Source organism: Stenella coeruleoalba, assembly GCF_951394435.1.
Source record: "Stenella coeruleoalba genome assembly, chromosome: 4".
Lineage (NCBI taxonomy): Eukaryota > Metazoa > Chordata > Mammalia > Artiodactyla > Delphinidae > Stenella > Stenella coeruleoalba.
Window position 1 is genome coordinate 85,000,189 of NC_137149.1, and position 13,778 is coordinate 85,013,966.

A 13,778-nucleotide genomic window follows, 5' to 3' on the forward strand; every position below is an offset into this window, starting at 1 on the left:
GATGCGAAGAAATGGATATTTCATATGTTGATTGTGAGAATGTAAAACAGTAAACCAATCTAGAAAACAGTTTAGCAGATTGACGTGGTAGAAATACCATATGTATTTCTGTGCATTTACCCCAAAGAAATGAAAACCTACATTTACAGAACAACCTATACATAATGTTCATATTATCTTTATTTGTGGTACATCCATACCAAGGAATACTACTAAGCAATAAAAAGAAATGAGCTAATGATATACACAACTTGAATGGATTTCAAGGGCATTATGCTAAGTAAGAAAAAGCCAAAGGTCATATACTATATGATTCCATTGATATAACGGTCTCTAAGTGACAAAATTGTAGAGATGGAGAATAAAGTAGTGCAGGAGGTTAAGATTAGGGGAGTGAAGGGAAGGGGAATCTATGTGATTATAAAGAGGCAGCATGCAGGAAAGCTTTGTGGTGATAGTTCTATATCTTGACTGCAGTGGTGCTTACACAAATTTACACATGATAAAATGACATGCAACCACACACATACACATTATACCCAGGCAAATTTCCTATTTTGGGCATTGTACTATAGTTACATAATATGTAACCATTGAGGGAAACTGGATGAAAGGTACATCCATTCATCAAGTAAATGGATAAAACTTGGAATACTACTTGACAATTAAAATGAACTATTACAAGCATCATCAAACTTTTGTGGTGATTGCCATGATGGATGTCTATTGAATTTGCTCTCCCTCACCAAATATAAACTAGCGAAATATAAAAAGTAACTATGTGCGGGCCTTGGAGAACAGTGCAGGGCTGTGATTCTTGAAAGGCATAAGGTTAGCTCCAAAGTCACCTAGTTTTATGTGCTTTTCAAAACTGGATACAGGATAGAGTTCAAACAGAGCAGAAGTCTCGCTGGGCAGAAAAAACAGATTATAATTTGGGGCTGTTGAGACAGCTGGAATTGTGGAGCAGGATATCAGAGAAGAGAAACCTGTATTGAAAACAGAGCTCCAGAAATATGCATGGGGTACCCAAGAGCAATGCTGTGCAATAGAACTTTCTGCAATGATGGAAATACATATATCTGTGCTGTCCATTATGGTAGCCACCAGCACTGTGTGGCTATTGAGCCACTGTAATGTGGCAAGTACATCTAAGGAACTAAATATTTTATTTTGTTTAAATTTAAATGTCTACAGCATGTGGTTTCTGGCTATTGTATTAGCCATCACAGACCCAGAGTTTGGATGAGTAACTGGCTGCAAATGTGCAGAGCAAAGTTCTGTGAGGCCTTTCTGTGCCTGGCTTATTTTACTTAGCATAACATAGTCCAGGTTCACCTATATTATCACAAATGGCAGCATCTTCTTTTTAAAGACTGAGTAATATTCTATTGTATATACTGTATAGGATATCTCTTTGTCAGAAGAGATCTGATTAATATGTCCATTCATTAAAAAATCTTTTCTAAATATTAGAGTCATTAATCAAAATAATTCAACAGAGAACTACGGTAAAAGGTACATCTATATTACTTTCCTTGGGCTATGGTAACAAAATAGTACAAACTAAGTGGCTTAAAACAAGAAAAATGTATTGTCTCACAATTCTGGAGGCTAACAGTCTGAAGTCAAAGTGTAGGCAGGGCCATGCCCTCTCTGAAACCTGTAGGTTTCACAGTAATGCTTCTGCTTAGAACCCATCATTCTTAAAAGGAGAGTCAGTGTGAAAGATCATTAGAGAATAACTAAGGCTTTCTTCTTAATGTTACCAGATGTACTAAAAATATGTAGAACACTAAAGAGTTTTAGGGGAGAAAATAGTTAAATATCAGAAACGAACTGCTGGCAGCTATTCCTGAAGTTATTTTAAATATCTTCATATGAACCAGAAAATTTTCATTCCATTTGTCAGAATTATAATTCAACAGTGTGCTTTAAATTTTGCTCTTATTTTAAAAATCAATGCAAATGTATTACTTTTCATGTGAAACTTCCTAGGCCATTTTCCACTATATTCCTCAATGTCTCCAAAAGAAGTTATAGAGCTTGGTATATGAATAAATTTTTTAATCATTAGAGAAACTGGTATACTTACTTTCCCAAGTTAAGAGTTATATGACTGGATGTATTTCCATCTTTACTTAGACTGGACAGAATTTTGCTCAGTCATCTGCAATGGCTTGATATTTTTTTAAGTGAAGCATTTATTTTATTGATATAATTTACAGTCAAATGCATAAGTACAGTTCAATGAGTTTTGGACAAGTACATCTTACCTAAGTACTTACCTAAGTAACCCACAGAATTTTTGTCACTCTTATTCTGTTCAAGTCTTTTCCTATCAACCCCACTTCCATCCCTTGGGCCACTATTCTATTTATCGCTGTAGATAGGTTTTATTTGTTCTAGAACTTTATACATATGGACTCATAAAATCTTTCACTCAGCACAATGGCTAATATTCATGCACCATGGTATGTCTATCAGTTGTTCATTCATGTTTTATTGTTGAGTGGTATTCCATATGAATATATCACTTTATTTTCCTCTGGATGGACATTTGGGTTGTTTTCTGTTTTGAGCTATTATGAATAGCTGCTGTGAATACTCTTGTCAAGTTTATAAATGGACATATGCTTTTATTTCTCTTGGGTTGATACCAATGATGGAATCGCTAGGTTAAAGTATATGGTTAATGTTATGATAAACTGCCAAACACTTTTCCAAAGTCATTTTATCATTTTACACTCCCACCAGCAAATTATGTGAATTGCATTTGCTTCACACCCTTGTTGACATTTGGTGTTATCAGTCTTTAATTTTAGCCATTCCAAGTAGGTTTGAAATATCTGTTTATGAAGATAAGCTTTATTTTATGTTATGTTTAGCTCTTTTGTTTTATGTTATATGATCCATCTAGAATTAGTTTCTTTCGTATAGTGTCAGGTTGGGGTCAAGATCAATTTTTATCCTACATGGACATCCAGTTGTCTTTATTAAAAAGACTCTGTGAGTCTTCTAATTTTGTTCAAGATTTTCAAGACTGTTTTGCCAATTGTATTGTAGGTTCTTTGAATTTGCATAAAAATTTTAGAATTAGCTTCTCAATATCTACTATATAAATAGCCTGCTGGGATGTTGATTGGGATTGCATTGATCTTTAGGTCAATTTAGGAAGAATTCTCATCTAAACCAGCATTATGTACACTTCAGTGAACATGATATATCTCTTCATTTATTTAGGTCTTATATTTCTCTTGGTCTTATTTTATAATTTCAAAATAGAGATGTTGTTCATCTTTTGTTAAATTTATTGGTAAGCACTGCATGTTTTTGATGCTATGGTAAATTATATTATTTCTCTAATTTCATTTTTCAAGGGTTTTTTTTGCTGATATCTAGAAGTACAAGTGATTTTTATATATTTAACTTTTATTCTATGACCTTGCTAAATTCACTAGTTATCACTTTTTTTTAAGATTGCTTAAGATTTTCTATGAATGTATTCTATATATACCATCACACCTGTGAATACAGACATTTCGACTTTTCCTTTCAATCTTTATGCTTTATATTTCTTTTTCTTGACTTACTGTACTGGCTAGGACATCCTGCAAAGTATTGAATAGAAACAGTAAGAATAGCCATCCTGCTTTGTGGCCAACGTTAATGGCATTCATTTCACCTTAAAGTACAATGTTGGCTGTAAACTTAAAAAAAAATTCCTTTATTAGACTGAGGAAGTTCTTTGCATTTCTGGTTTGCTGAGTTCTCTTTTTAAAATCAAGAATCTATTTATCTGTGTCTATTAAAATGATCATATGGTTTTCTCACTTATAATTCACCACTTGGTGAAGTACATTTTTTTCAAATTTTGATCTCCCTTGCATTTCTGGAATAAAGCCCACTTTGTCATGATGTACTATTCTATTTATATATTGCTGTATTCAATCTCTTGATATTTTAAGGATTTTTTGTGTATCTAGGTCTCTGAGGGAATATTTATGTTTTCTTTTTTTTTTTTTATTACAACATTGTCAAGTGGTGGTATCAAGGTATACACGCCTTATAAAATGAGTTCAAAACTATCCATTCTTCTGGTAATCTCTGGAAGAGTTTATAAAAGATTGATAGTACTTCCTTCTCAAATGGTAGAAAGACATACCAGTAACATCATCCAGGCCTGGAGTTTGCTTTATGGGAAGATTTTTAATTATGGTTTTAACTTCTTTAATAAGTATCACAGTATTCAGATTTCTTATCTCTTTAGTTTTGATAAATTTAGTTTTGAATTTGCCTATATCTAAATGTTCAACTTGATTTGCATAAAGTTTATAATATTTTCTCCTTCAACAATTTTCTTGAGATTTGACATAAAACATGCTTAAGTTAATACAAAAATGTTTAGTACAGTATCTGGAGCACAAATTATGCTATATAATAATTTTTCTTGTTCATTCTTGCTAAGCTTTTATCAGTTTTGTTGTTCTTTCAAAATGATTAACTTTTGGTTTCACTTATTTTTCTCTATTGTCTTTTTGTTTCTAATATTTCACTGATTTTTGATCTGGTCTTTATAATTTACTGTTCTGCATACTTTGGTGTTATTTGCTCTTCTTTATCTAGCTTCTTAAGCTGGATGCTTAGATTATTGTAAAATTTCTTCCTTTCTAATTCAACCATTTAAAGCTGCACCTTAATAAGCCATTTTTGTTTTTGCCTAATTTAAGCCATTTTCTAATGTCTTAAATAACCCATTGGTTATTTTGAAGTGTCTCATAAACTCCAACTATTTGAGGGTTCCCCAAATTTGTTTCTCTGTGTTGATTACTAATTCAGAGATTTGCTAAGTTTTTCCACAATTTTAGCCTTTGACAGCCGTGTGGTTTCTATTGCAATTTCTCAGTTCTGCTGTTGAAACATGAAAGCAGCCATAGACAATAGGTAAATGAATAAGTGTGGTTATGTTTCAGTAAAACTTTATATACAAAATGCAGTGAGCTGGATTCAGCCTGTAGGTGTTGTCATCCCCCGATGTGGACACTTTGTACACTTCAATACTTTAACATTTATCTAGATTGTTTGATAATCCACAGTATGATCTTGGAGAATGTTCCATGTGTATTAGAAACAAATATGTTGTCTGTTGTTGGGTAGAATATTCTATATCTATTAGAAAGAGCTGGTTGATTGTATTGTTTAAGTCTTCTATATTCTTACTGATTTTCTGTGTAGTTTTTCTTTCCATTATTGATAGAAATATTGATAACTCATTCTGTTGAATATCTATTTCTTTTTTAAATCTGCCAATTTTGACTTCATGTATTTTGAGACTGTATTGTTAGGTTCATATTCATTTACTGTTGTTATATTTTATTGCTGTATTGACCCTTTTATCATTATGAAATATCACGTTGTAATATTTTCATATTAATGTCTATTTCTCTGATATTACTATAGCCACTTAAGCTGTCTTTTATTTACTGTTTGTCTGGTACAGGCATACCTCAGAGATATGGTAGGTTCAGTTCCAGACCACCACAATGAAGCAAATTTACAATAAAGCGAGAATGTAAGTCACATGAAATTTTTGGTTTCCCAGTGCATATAAAAGTCATGTTTTCACCATACTATAGTATATTAAGTGTGCAATAAATAGCATTATGTTTCTTAAAAATGTACATACCTTAGTTTAAAAACAAACCTGTTGGGAAAATAATGCTGGTAGACTTACTCAACAAAAGGTTGTCACGAACCTTCAATTTGTAAAAAAATGTAACATGCAAAGCACAGTAAAGTGAAGTGCAATAAAACATGGTACACCAGTAGATCTTTTTCTGTCATGTTGCATTCAACCTATTGTGTCTTTGAATTAAAAATGGCTATTATACATACTTGGATCTTGAATTTTAAAAATCCAGTCTAACAATCATTGCCTTTTGATTGGAGTGTTTAATCCAGTCACATTTAATGTAAATATTGGTAAGATTGGATTCATATCTCCCATTTTCCTTTTTCTTTTCTATATGTCTCATGGGGTTTTGTTGTTATTCCTTTATTCTTCCCTGCCTTATTTTGGGTTAGACAATCTTTTTAGTGTACCATTTTAAATATTCTGAATTTGTATCTTTTTTTTCCTGTTACATCATTTTTTTTAAGAAATATTATTCTAAAAAAATTAATAGTAGGTCTATTCCAAGGTTTCTTAATATCTTCTGTGACAACCCACTCAGAAGGCAGAAAACCACAAAGTTCTTCACTAAGAAACGGTGCAAATGGAATGTAATATTGCATTACTGCACTGTCTAGAATACAAACTGAAGACAAGGAAACTCAATTCTTTCATTCCTCCCCAGATCACTTTTGCTGAAGAACTGCTCACTTAACATCCTAGGTGTTCTTGTGTTGAGATCTGCTCCTATTATCTTGGAGCAATGAACCTTCTCAGGGAGCATAATGAATATGCCATGCCTAGACCTGTCCTGTGGGAGAGCTGAAAGGACAAGCCCTCAGCATCACACATCAGTCCACTAGAGAAATCATGCACAAAACTATTTTTCTGCAAGATTCTCTGACTCAACAATTTTAAAAACAGCTACAATATAATTGAGATCACATGGGCACTGCACCTAGTAGAGCTATACACAAACATTCCCTGTTCACACACATTCAGCTTCAGAGTGACAACACCCTAGACAGTCAAAGGCACAATCACATTTTTAAAAATTAAGAATGAGAAGTAAGCACAACAGGCATATGCACAATGGCAGAGAATCCTGTTCTTGGTAGGATACTTGAAGGAACCATAGCTATCTCAACAATCTAACATTTTACATTAGTAGTTTCCCATACAACAGTTAAAAAAAACAAAAACCCTACCAAAAAACAATCCAAACATTATTTCTTTTTTCTTTAATTAACCATAGTACTCTAAGTTTCGTTGGTGATATCATGAGACTTTCTAGCTAATGTTCTTGAGAAATTTTTCTAATTGCAAGATGCCTCACTATGGAGTCATTAATTAGTAAGCTCAAAGCAAACCCTGAAATGGATATAGAAATTTGTGAAACAATCACATAGTTCCCAAAATTTGAAAAACAGATTTAAGGCAGATGGTAACACCAAAAAGAGCCAGTCAAGTATTAAAAGGCACTCTGGAAATGGTTCATAGCAAAACCTAATTTTCTATTGGTTTTCATCATATGGGTGAAACTATTCAGTCAGTAGGCAACAGATGGGGTGCAGCATGATTAGGCCTCACCAAGGCAATTCCCCTCTGATGTGGCCACAGAAGGAAAATGACTTCTGGTGCCATGTGGCTTGTACTCATCCACAGCAAGACAGACTAGTCCCTCAAACCGCTTGTGTACCTGGGAAAAGATAGTAACAGTACTACCATAAAAGGTAAAGACTAACAGGAACCTATAAGCTCACTCTGGAAAAATGGGAAAATGTAATGGAAAAGGAGCACCATATGCTGATTTTTACTGGAGGAATTTATTGGTCATGTACACACCATAGGAAAATTACACTACCCCAAAGGTAATGTAGAAAAATTAAATTCATAAGTATACATTCGAAGTAGGCAAAAATATGGTACATGTTTTAAAAACAGAAAATACAAAAATAATTTCACTATGAAATATGTTTTGATTTGCATGTGACTTGGTACTTCATATTAACCAGGTCCAACTGCTCTAATAAATCTCTATTATACATATTTTAGAATATCTATTTTTAAAAAATATCTTTTTAAGCCAAAACATAAAATCTACATTTGTGCATCCATATATGTTATCCTCCTTAGTATCTTCATAGATCCAAGATGCTAAAAGATTAATAACATAACTTTTTAAAAAAAATTTCAAGCCACAGATTAACAAATATACTTCAAGTTTTCTGGATTACACTACTAAAAGCAACTTGTATTAATGTACACTGGATTTTCAGATATAAATACCAGTCAATGGTTGGTTGGTCATTACACGACAAGTATAACTATTCTTAGAACTGGGTCATAGTATACAGAATGCCTTAACTTTTCTTAGTTCAAACCCTGTAATTTGACGCTAAAATTCATAAGCATAACCCTTTCTGTGCTTTAAGCTGACACACTGACTTTGTAGTCTACACTTTGTAAGAGAGCAGGTAACTCTAGCACAGAAGAAACTATATAATGTGGCATGGGGGATGACTTCAATGGCTCCATTCCATTTTTATCTTTCCAGACTGTTGCCTTCAGCCCTGCATTGAGGCCTTCTTGAATATCAGTTTCTAGTGTGTCACCAACCATCACACAGTCCCCAGGCTCTACTCCAAGGAGATCACAGGAGTAATAAAATATGGAAGGTGCTGGCTTCTCCACTTTCTGCTCTCCATCTACAACATTAGCATCAAAATAGGACAGATAGGCACAAGCCTCGATCTCCCTCTGGGTCTGTCTCCATTTGTTAATAAAAGTAGGCAGACATCCTTTTGAAGTTCAGTAAACATGGCTTTGACATCTGCTAGTGTCATATGCTGTAAATATGTAGATTTCCACAGAAAATAACATCCTTCAGTCAGTTTCCTATTGGCTGCACCACCTTTGGTTTCCTGGATTGCTTCCACCCAGTGTAAAGTCCTGAGGTCAGTAATGCATGTATTAGAAGGATGAAAACATTCCTTGCTGAGTTTAATTTGAACTTTGTCACAGATGACTTCAGCCTCTTCTTTGAAATGGTATTTTGATTGTAAGAGCTTTATCACCTCCAACATGCCCTTCCGACTCACCCTGGGCATGTTGATGAGTATGCTGTCCAGGTCGAAGAAGACAGCTCACACCTGGCTCAGCCCCCATGCCACTGTTGCCTGCATGGCGCACCAACTCCTGAATTTGTATCTTTTATTACTTTAATGGCTGCTGTAGATATTTCTATATTCATGTTAAATTTATCCTAGTTTCTGTCAGGTCACCGCTAACTTCATTTTGGTAAAAATATAGCAACTTTGCATCTATGTAGCTTCATTTCTTTTCCCCTTTTAATCTGTGCTATTGTTGTGTAGATTATAATATGCATATATTTGACTGTGTATTTATATATCCCAACAAGTTGGTGTTACAATTATTGCTTTGAATTATCTTCTTTTCAATTAAGAGAAAACATATAACCAATCTTTTATATTTAATACCTTTGGTACTCTTCATTCCGCCCTGTGTATCTAACTTATCATCGGGTGTGTTTCTTTTCAGCCTTAAGAACTTCAGTGTTTCTTACAGGCTAGGTCTATTAGCAACAAATTCTTTCAATTTTTTTTTATACCTGAGAATATTTTCATTTTAACTTCATTTCTGAATGAATGTTCCACCTGATATACAATTCTGGGTTTAGTTTCTTTTGTTCCAGCACTTTGACTGTGTCATTCTGTTATCTTCTATCCTCCACCATTTCTGATAAGAAGTCCATTGTTAAACATATTATTGTTCCCTTCTATGTGATGAGTCATTTTCTCTGGCTCCTTTGACGAGTTGTCTTTTATCATTTTGACTATGTTGTTTCTAGTTATGGTGCTCTTTTTACTTACCCTACTAGTGATTTGGTGAGCTATTTGCATCTAAATGTTAATGTTTTTAATCAACTTTCAGAAGTTTGGAGATATTGTTCAAAAATTTTGTCTCCTCTTCTCTTTCTCTCCTCTCCTTTGCCAACTCCCTTTATACATGTTGGAATGCTTGTCATTGTATCACAGGTCTTTAGGGTTCTTCTGCTCATTTTTTCAATCTTTTAAAATTCTTTGTATACTTTCTATTGATATATCTTCAAATAAATGATCTCTGCTACCTCAAATTTGCTGTTGAGTCCATCTAATAATTTTTATTTTTAATTCAGTCACACTTTTTAACTCTAGAATTCAAATTTGGTTATTTTTTATAGTCTATATTTCTCTATAGATTATATATATATATATTTTTTTTCTGCTCATTTTTAACATTTTTACCTTTAATTCTTTGAGCTTGTCTATTAATTCCTGGCTGGTCTTTGCTAATCTAACATCTAGGCCCATACAGACTCAGTTTCCATTAGCTGCTGATTTTTTCCTTAGTACATTTCACACTTTTCTATTTCTTTGCATGTCTAATAATTTTTGGCTGAAAACTGGACATTTTAGGTAATTTATTATAGCAACTCTAGACTGTGTTTTACATCTAAGGAGTGTTTTTTATTTTATCATCTTGCCCATACTCAAACTGTGGAATCTATTGGCCTGTGATGTAGAGCTATTGGCTGTCTCTGCTCATTTTTTCAAATTCTTTATTTCAATTTTTATCCTGGCTCCCCAGGGGTAGCCTCTGTCTCTGAATAGCTTAATAGTCAGCTAATGATTTGGACAGAAGTTAACATCACACACTTTGAGTCTATAAGACTTCTACCCTCTGCTAACTGTTCTCTGTGTGAGATGGGAGATATATTCAACATTGCAGCCAGTTCTCAAGTCCCCCTTGGCTTTCACTTTTTGCCATGCTCTCTCAAGTCCACCCTGTGCATGCATCATTTCTGAGTTAGACTGGGATGCTTGGTGTACAGCATGTTTTGATATACTTAGTGGAATGATTACTACAGTCAAGCTAATTAGCATACCCATCTCCTCACAGTTTTCCGTGTGTGTGTGTGTGTGTGTGTGTGTGTGTGTGTGTGTGTGTGTGTGTTGTATGTGGTGCAAGCACTTGAAATCTACTCTTAGCAAATTTCCAGTATACACTAGAGTATTAACTATAGTCATCATGTTGTACATTAGGACTCTAGAACTTACTCATTCTACATAACTACAACTTTCTACCCTCTGAGCAACCATCTCCCCATTTTCTCCACACCACCACCCCCCCCCCGCCCCTGGTAACCACTGCTCTATTCTCTGCTTCTATGAATGTAATTTTAGACATCATATATAACTGAGATCATTTTCCAAAAAAGACATACAAAGGGACAGCAGGTAAATGAAAAGATGCTCATCATCACTAATCATCAAGGAAATGCAAATCAAAACCACAATGGCTTATCACCTCAAATCTGTTAGAAAGGCTAGTATCAAAAGGGTAAAAGATAACAAGTGCTAGTGAAGATGTGAAGAAATGGAAACTCTTTTACACTGTTGGTGGAAATATAAAGTGGTACAGCCTTAATAGAAAACAGTATGGAAGTTCCTCAAAAAATTAAAAATAGAACTACCATACAATTCAGTAATCCCTCTTTTGCACATGTATCCAAAGGAAATGAAATCAGTACCTAGAAGAGATATCTGCACTCCTATGTTCATTACAGCATAACTCACAAGAGCCAAGATAAGGAAAAATTCTTGAAGGCAATTAAAAGTGCTACTCTGGTGAACATATGAATGATAAGAAAGTGAAAGAGCCTTACTGACATGATAAAAGTTTTAGTGTTCTGGACGGAAGATCAAACCAGCCACAGTATCCTCTTAAGACAAAGCCTAAACCAGAGCAAGGCTCTAACACTCTTCAATTCTATGAAGGTTGAGAGAGGTAAGGAAGCTGCAGAAGTCTGAAGCCAGCAGAGGTTGATTCATGAAGTTTAAGGAAAGAAACTGCCTCCATAACATAAAAGTGCAAGGTGAAGCAAGTACTGATGTAGAAGCTGCAGCAAGTTATCCAGAAGATCTAGCTAATTCATGAAGGTGGCTACATTAAGCCAACAGATTTTCAGTGTAGACAAAAGAGACTTATGTTGAGAAAAATGCCATCTAAGACTCATACCTAGAGAGGAGTAGTCAGTGTCTAGCTTTAGTTTCAGAGGACAGGCTGACTCTCTTTAGAGAGCTGGTGACTTTAAGTTGAAGCCAATGCTCATTTACCATTCCAAAAATCCTAGGGCCCTTAAGAATTATGCTAAATTTACTCTTCTTGTACTCTATATATAAATGGAACAACAAAGCCTGGATGACAGCACATCTCTTTACAACATGGTTTTCTGAGTATTTTAAGCCCACTGTTGAGAACTACTGCTCAGAAAAAGATGATTCCTTTCAAAATACCACAGCTCACTGACAACACACCTGGTCACCCAAGAGCTCTACTGGACATGCACAATGAGATTAATGTTGTTTTCATGCCTCCTAACACAACATCCATTCTGAAGCCCATGGATCAAGGAGTAATTTTGACTTTCAAGTCTATTAGTTAAGAAATATAGTTCAGGAGGCTATAGCTGCCATAGATAGTGATTCCTCTGATGGATGTGAGGAAAGTAATTCAAAAACCTTCTGGAAAGGATTCAACATTCTAGATGCCATTAAGAACATTCATGATTTGTGGGAAGAGGTCAAAATATAGACATGAACACAGGAGTCTGGAAGAAGTTGATTACAACCCTAATGGATGACTTTGAGTGGTTCAAGACTACAGTGAAGGAACTTAAGATGTGTGGAAATAGTAAGAGAACTAGAATCAGAAGTGGAGTCTGAAGATGTGACAATTGCTACAATACCCTAAGAAAACTTTAACAGATCAGGAGTTGCTTCTTAAGGATGAACAAAGAAAGCTGTTTCTTGAAATGGAATTTATACCTGGTGAAGATGTTGGAATGACTGTAGAAATGACAAGACTGTTGAAATAATGACAAAGGATTTAGAATTTTATAGTTGATAAAGCAGCAGCAGGGTTTGAGAGGGCTGACTCCAATTTTGAAAGAAGTTCTACTGTACTTAAAATGCTATCAAACAGCAATGCATGCTACAGAGAAATCATTTGTGAAAGGAAGTCAATAGATGCAGCAGTTGATCATTATTGTCTTTTTTTTTTTTTTTTAATGGTGGCAGTATGGTTTATCAAGCTGTACCTTAGTATAGGTGCTGGGGCTTGCCCATGGTGCTCTTAATGTACAAAGCCTGTACGTTCTGCCAATTTTTCTTGAGCAATGACACCAGGAAGTTAACAGCTAAGTGGATGTTGTACACAAGCTCATCATCTGTCATCTTCATGTGGGCAACAGCCTCTGTCAGATACAGCACCTCCTTCATCTGGAACTTGATCATGGACTTCACCTCATCAACTCTGGCCACCATGTTCTCATTGGGGGTCAGCAAGGGAACTTGCCAGCATTATTAAGGCCTGGGCCCAGGATTCATGGGATCTGCTTGATCACAGACTCTGGAGCCAAAAAGGCATCATACTTCTTGGCCATCTTCTTGACAAGTTTCTTATTCTTGTTGAGTTTCTTCAACACCTCAATGCCCATGTGGGAGATTATCCACAGCCTTGGCCTCATCACAATGCTGCTGGTCCCCCGAAACACATATGGAGAACTTGGGGCGGAGAGTGGACTTAAGCCTGATGGTGCTGAGAAGGGTTTGTCCTTCTGAGGTCATAGTTCTTCAGGCTGATCTTTAGCTCCACCATCTCCAAAACCTTCTGGCGCTTGCACTGGTTCCTGTGTAGGACTTTCCGCACTGCCTCGTACAGGGTGGCACAGGAGACTTTGCTACTCATGGTGCCTCACACCGCAATAACCAGAAAAAAGCTATTGTCTTTTTTTAAATTGCCACAGCCACCCCAACCTTCAGCAACCTCCACCCTGATCAGTCAGCAGCCATCAACCTCAAGGCAAGACCCTCCACCAGCAAAAAGATTATGACTCACTGAAGGTATCAATGATGGTTAGCATTTTTTAGCAATAAAGTATTTCTTAAATGAAGTTATATGCATTAATTTTTAGACATAAAGCTACTGCACACCTAACAGATGACAGTATAGTGTAAACGTAACTTTTATATGCACTGGGAAA

The 13,778-nt window shown here is 35.2% G+C and overlaps 2 pseudogenes across 2 annotated transcripts; both read right to left on the bottom strand.

The window, feature by feature from the left end:
* Window positions 1-7,809: 7,809 nt before the first annotated feature.
* Window positions 7,810-8,848, bottom strand: LOC307185819 (N-acylneuraminate-9-phosphatase-like; annotated as a pseudogene). Its single transcript has one exon. The product of its transcript is annotated as an N-acylneuraminate-9-phosphatase-like (transcript).
* Window positions 8,849-11,945: 3,097 nt separating this feature from the next.
* On the bottom strand, window positions 11,946-13,581 carry LOC307185990 (large ribosomal subunit protein uL1-like; annotated as a pseudogene). The gene has a single exon. The product of its transcript is annotated as a large ribosomal subunit protein uL1-like (transcript).
* Window positions 13,582-13,778: the final 197 nt, after the last annotated feature.